Here is a 7,528-nt window from a genome sequence, read left to right as displayed (position 1 = left end):
ATATTGGGTTTCCATTAGTATAATTATTTGCTAGTTCTTGGATAATCGTAGCTAGTCCAATAAGTCGTTTATTTGCGTAGAAGTCGGGTATCTCCGGTTGCTGTGTAATATCTTCTGGAACTAAGATGTAGCATCCTGACTCTGCCAAGACCAAAACTAAGATGTACCCATAAATGAGTGTGTTGGAGTCCATAGTGATGTAATGGTAGCTAGAGATAGATATAGAGGTGTATTTTTTTGTTACGAGAGATGGAGGTGGATCTGGTTGTTACGATCAAAGCAATGGATTGTGTTTCCATCTACCTAGAACCTACCCAAAATAGGAGAACCCTTGCTACCCAATTATTCATTTCATGTGGAAGCTAAAAGAATAGTTATTTCCAAATCTTTTATTACATTAATATTTCGTTATCACTTCAATATATTTTATAAGAATAAAATGTGGAAAATAATTAAAAGTGAGACACCAAAAACTAGCCTAAATTTATACAAGAGAACTAGATAAGGAACGGGCAACTTCAAGAACCAACATCCATATATGATTGAAAGGACAAAAGCTATGGTAGAATGATCACAACAATTGTTATAGAAATCCAATTAACCTCCACAATGACTATATTTCTTGTTGAAGATATAGTAAGTGTAGCATCAGTACAACCACATGTACTAGTAGATAGAATTGGTTGACCAGGGTTAGAAAAAATCAAAATCCATAGTAAATAGAATAAATCATAGGCTCAATTAAAGTTTTTGTTTCAAATTCCAGAATTATGAAATCATTAACACATCACTTTTAACCTCTCTATGACCTACTTGCCATTTCACATTTTTGTAAATATCTTTCCTTTGAAAATCCACTCTAATTTACATTATTTAAACCTTTCCTAACTCAGTATTCAATTTAATAAAATTCTAACCCACTCTAGTACAACCTATAGACTTCCCCAAATCAGGACATGAGGGAAACCCACAATTGGACCAAATTTCCTCAGTATTCAACTAATAGAATGCACTAGAGGATTTACAAACACTAAGACACATACAGTATTGGTAACCCTGCAAGGAAGGACACTACACTATACCACCCCTATGTTAAAAGAAACTAACTAGGGAATAGTATTATATATAACACAGGACATACTTAACATTCATGCTTCAGTACCATACAACCATTTTATAATGATGTGTTTCACTCAAGGAACCAACAACAATATAGAAGTTCAACCAAACAACCAATTCATATGAATGGATATATGTATGCAAGATTGCTCTCTCTTCTCAATCTCACAAACACCATTCTCTACATCATGAAAATCATGATCAATACAATATCACCATTATCATCAAAAACATCATGATTTAAAAATCAACATTAACATCACCAATCAGTCATCATCAATATATCTGAATATCATATGTAAACAAAAATCACACAAAATGTCCAAAGGCTATTTTAATTCGTTGGTTGACTTGTAAGAATAGAGACATTATTTATATTACCATACATATACTTAGGTATATATATTTATCTAACTTTGTATACCCACACCTCTTATGAGATAGTAATAGTTCTACTAAGATGCCAATGCTAACTATCTATGTAGGACCTACACTCGTTTTTCTAACAACATCCTTAATTCTTTCCTAATACCACAATTAGGATACTATTATTTAGCCTTACTAACTTTCTCTTTTTCTTCTAAGAGCCTTACCAAATAACCTATTCTACTATGTACTAGGTCATCCTTTCAACTGTACCATCTATTTAATTACACTCGTAGATAACTTAGAACTCAATTAGTTTAATTATTAACCCCTAATTAATACTTAAAATTTATTAACCTTCCTTAATTGAAGTCATAATTATCTATATTAATAAGAGCTTGTTCCATCTAACCTTAGCTTAATTCTAACTCTCCCATGTATCGTACTTAAACCCCACTATTCTTACAACACATGGGGTTCATTAAACTAGTAATAATTCTCACGAGAGTCAACCTGTTTCATGCCAAAAATTTCATACCAATGGAGTACATCTACAATTTGCAACATTAATAAAGCCTAACTAGATTCTTATAATTTATGTTCGTCCAAACATAGGGCCTGAATGCCTAATTCATGAAAATTTATGACATTACTATAAATATTATATGAATATAGCCAAAGTTTATCGAAATAAATCACAACCCACCTTGTATACGGATCATGCTAATACTGAGAGGAGAAAATTATCCCACAAGTGCTAAATATCTTTCCATATCAGGTTCTCAGCTAGTGTACTACCAAACTGCTCTCATGAAGTGTGGTATTTGAAATCTCATAGTTATGGAGGTGGAGTTTATTTCGGGGATTTTTTTAGGAAAGAGACAACTTAATAGAGTTAAAAATAAAGAGTTTTTAAGGAGAGGGCAGGCTGGCTACACCGGGTACCGCTATCACTGTTGATTATTCTAGTACAGTGGTAAACTTACTGTGGTTGTGGTAGGAAGTAGGGTGGACTCACTCTTTTAAAATTTTCAATCCAATTGCATTGGGACCTATTTTTCTCGATAAATAAAATTCCATCAACTCTAATAGGAGGATTTTAGTCCTCATAAAAAAAATTAGAATGTTTTTCAATGTAAATTTTTAGGTCGTTATACTAGTACACGCTTTGGATATATCTAGAATTGGATCTACTAAAACTAAAGGGTCATATTTATGTTCATCAACTAGATGCATCTACTTGAGCACCTCTTCATCTACCTCCCCATTTGGACCCTCGTTCTTGACATTCACATCCATATTCCTCACCATGCCCACACAATTGAACGAGAGGCATAATTGGTGGAACCTAGTACACACCTGTTGGAAAAGGTGACTCATCAATATGTTATCCTTATGTACCCTTATAAATGATTGGATATCAAACTTTATCCACTAACAAACTAAAAAAACCCAGAGTCCACGTAAAGATCTATCCCTAATATGAGAATCTCCTATGTACCCCTAACCGTCATTTATTTTTAATGTCCATTTGTTAGTTTATATTCTAAGAATATTAAACCGTCATGTATGTACCATGCCTTGTAAACATTAACAGAGGCCTCCTTCGTACTTTGGCTTTTTTATGTGTCCTTTCATCCCACCAGTAAGTTATCTTCTCTACCCATCCAGTAAAAGTTTTATCAACTCTCATCTAATCATCTTGCTTAACGAGCTCAATTCCCAATTCATGGAGGTATATATTACAGATATATGAACTATCGCACGCATAATTGGGTGTGTGTTTCTCTATTGTATATAATCATATCATCGACACCTTCTCCATCCACAGACCCAAACTAGCCTTGAAACAAGGAGGAAGTGCATACATAACCTCAGTGTATAGTATTTGTAAAAACAATTTTAAAATAAATTTAACAATATTAAGAGGAACCATAAATATTAACATAATAAAAATAATGTTTGTATACTCGTCATCATGAGATCAAGTTGATATCTAAATGGAATAAAGATGTGGTGCATCTCCTGACTGCGAATAATCTTTCATCTCCACCTCTTTACATAGGAAAGTAATGCCTTGTCCTCACATTCATGAACACGATATAGGTGGAAAGTGCACGATCCTCTCACAAGTCTAGATCAGAATATGATGTGTTAAATAAATTTAAGTCATTATCTCAAATAATGTATTAATAAACTAGAAAATACACCCTTAATTAGTTAAATATAAGAGATGAAGAAACCAATAAACATCATGTACTCTACCAGTAGATTCTAGATAGAGTGCTTTTAACATGTACGCCACAATAGCACTTCCCCTACTGTAGGTCCCTATCTAGTTCAAGGATCTAAGAATCCCAGTCAGTGTAAACTAACTGAATTTCTTTGTATGTTGAGAACAAAATGCTTCTTAAAAAACAAGTATGTAAAGTCGAGCAAATATCGTCCCTTCTTAAAGATCATCATTTGTAATTTTATTGATGTAAAATGAATAGCTAATGTGTGCATAAGTAAAACATAACCTCACTTGATTGGTACCCCACACATCAATATCTAGAGCCTGAAAGCCATTGAGGCTGCCAAATAATCTCCAGTAATGACCATTTTTCCACACTCCCTCATGGATTTATAATTTCTTTCCATCAACCAATAGTTCAAACACAAGCTACATGTCCTAGATCATCATCATGGTCTCACCAACTTAGGTGTACAAGGTGTGAGTCTCTAACCTCCGCCACTCAACCATGACTATCGTAAGCCCTGATCAAAGTTGACCCGACTCAGACTAATGATGGTATAATGGTTGACTCAAGATTTGTACTTTATGATGTTAGGATTAGGGTGTATATCAAAAATCACCCACATCTCGTTGATATTTAAAGGATGCAACATCGATCCAACCTCCAATGCCTCATTTCATAGCTTGGTAGACCTTTTTGGTCGGTAATCTATGTATGCTCAAACCAATGGGCCCCGAATCTACATAGGGTCCTTACTAATAGTTCAAAAATCTATGTGCATGTGATGTTTAAAATTAATATTTTAGGTTTAATTTTAATATTTAGTTGTTATTTTAGATAGTGAAATTGAAAGACAAAATCATACCTTTCTTCTGGGTACATTTTTTAAAGACTATTTTCTTGTTTTTTTAGATCATATAATTTTATTTGCATGTACATTTTTTCAAGTTTGTTTTGTTGATATTTTAGATCTTCAAATTACATGACAATCCTAATTTTCTAGAAGGTACATTTTCGAAAGTCTTCTTTATAGTTATTCTCTAAACCTTAATTTTATTAGTACTTACATTTGTTCAAGTTCATCTTGTCGGGATTTATGGTATTAAAGTTACAATATTTAAATTCTAATTTTTTATAAATTACATTTTTACAAGACCTCCCAAATTTATATGTATGTACCTTTTTTATGTTGTTGGTATTTTAGGCCTTAAGTTACATACCTAAATTGTAGTTTTCTATCTGTTATTTTTTAGAAGATCAAAATCCCAATTTTATTAGTACATAAATTTTTTTCTAATTCATTTTCTGGTATTTAGGTCTTAAAGTTGTAGGATCTAAGCCCTAATTTTCTATAAAATAATACTCCCTCCGTTCCACAATAAATGAATTGTTGGATTTTGACACACATATTAAGAAAAAAGCATTAAAGACATAAATTTACCACAACTTTCCATTTTTACCCCCCAAAAAAAGAAAAAGGTGACCTTGTAATCCTTTTTAAAAGTTAATTGGTTCTCAAATCATAAGGGCAAATTTGAAAAAAAAGTCAATGATTCACTTATTTTGAAATACCAATAAATACCCCAATAATTCACTTATTCTGAAACGGTGGGAGTACATTTTTACAAGACCTAAATCCTAATTTTGTCAGCAACTTTTTTCCAAGTTTATTTTGTTTGTATTATAGGTTTCGAAGTTACAAGACCTATACCCTAACTTTCTATAAGTTACATTAACTACAAGACCTAAATCCTAATTTTATTAGTATGTACAATTTTTGGTTAGTATGCAACTTTTTTCAAGTTTATTTTGTTGGTATTTTAGTTTTTGAGGTTACAAGACCTATGCCCTAACTTTCTATAAGGTACATTATCTACATGTCCTAAATCCTAATTTCATTAGTATGTACATTCTTTTGAGTTCATTAAGTCTTGAAATTACAAGACCTAAATCCTAATTTCTTGGAATGCACATTTTTTTAAGACCTAAACCCTAATTTTTTAAAAGGTAAGTTTTTTCAAGACCGAAATGCGTATTTATTAGTACATATATATTTTTTAAAATTCATTTTATTGGTGGTCTTGAAGTTACAAGATTTAAACCCTAATTTTCTAGAATTAACACTATTGTGAGACCTAAACCCTAATTTATTAGTATGTACATTTTTTTCAAGTTCATTTTATTGAAAGTTTAAGAGCTAAACTCTAACCATCCGTCAAATGCTCTCATCTACATCATAATTTTTTAAAATTTTCTCTAATATGCCAAAATTTCTTTGTTGTATTTTTCAATGCTTGCACAACCCCAATAATAATCAAGTAAAAAATGAAAAAAATCAAGAACACCCCATGAAAACTCAATGAACAATAGAGCTGTGATGCTGCCTCAAATCTCTGTACATCTTGGTTGTACTGGGATGAATAGAATATTTGGAGCTATGATCTTCAAGAAGAATCGACTGAATCAAGTAATCAAGCCGGGGAACACAAATACAACACCGAAAACTCAAAATACCCTCAGAATTAACAGCGTTCCTTTCAGGCTCACTACTCACATCTTGGTCACAGAGAAAAGACAACTTTCCATCCTCATACTTATGACCACAAATCTGCTCAAACAAGGAGGACCTCACATCTACACAAGCCAAAATACTTGGAGGATCTGAAATATCAAGGTGAATCATAAAATTTGTTAAGGACTAAATATCCTGTGCCAAGGGCCTCTAAGAAATTTATATGCAAGTCAAGCTACCCATACTCAGTGCCTTGAAAATCAAGGTATTAACTACCATATTCGCCTTACTTGGATAATACAAGTGGAAATAACATAGTCCTTCACCAACTCAATCCTTTTGCGCTGGCGAGCATTAAGCCCTAGCTGTGTTATAAGATGCTAAAGGCTATGATGATTAGTGAAAATATCACAATGCATACCATGCACATAATACCTCCAAATCTCGTGCACAAAAACTACCGCCGCCAACTCTAAATCATGAGTGGAGTAGGTGCGCTCATATATCTTAGGCTGCCTAGAATCATAAGAAATAACACGACCCTGCTACATCAAAACACAACCAAGACCAACACTAGAATCATCACAAAACATGGTGAACCCCTGACCCTCAATAGGAAGAGCTAACACTTGAGCTGAAGTAAGATAATCTTTGAGCTTTCCAAATCTCAACACACACTCTCTGGACTATCAAAAAAGAAATTCTTTTTGAGTCAATCTAGTCATAGGGGTTGAAATAGTAGCAATGATCTCAAAAAAGCATTTATAATAACCATCAAAGCCAATGAAACTATGAACCTCAATCTAAGATGTAGGTCTTGCCCAATCACAAATCATCGTAATCTAAGCCAGGTCTACCATAATACCTACCTTGGACACAACATGTTCAAGAAAAGACACTAACTCTAGCAAAACTAACACTTAGAGAACTTGCCAAAAAGCACATACTCTCGTAAGGTCTGGCACACGATCCTCAAATACTATACATGCTCCTTACTACTCCTTGAAAATACAAGAATGTCATAAATGAACACAATAACAAAGGAGTACTGATGAGGTTTGAACACGCATTTCATCAAATCCATGAATGTTTCTGGGGAATTAATCATCCTAAACAACATCACCAAAAACTCATAATGACTAAAAAGGGTCCTAAAAGTAGTCTTTGGGATAGCCTTAGCTGGAAACCTTGAATATTTCTTAGAAAACATGACTGCACCTTCAAGCTGGTTGAACAAATCATCAATGCGAGGCATACGATAATGATTCTTCACCATCACCTTGTTAAGCTG

The sequence above is a fragment of the Capsicum annuum genome, chromosome 5 (assembly GCF_002878395.1).
Source record: "Capsicum annuum cultivar UCD-10X-F1 chromosome 5, UCD10Xv1.1, whole genome shotgun sequence".
Taxonomy (NCBI): domain Eukaryota; kingdom Viridiplantae; phylum Streptophyta; class Magnoliopsida; order Solanales; family Solanaceae; genus Capsicum; species Capsicum annuum.
This window is presented reverse-complemented; position numbering follows the sequence as displayed.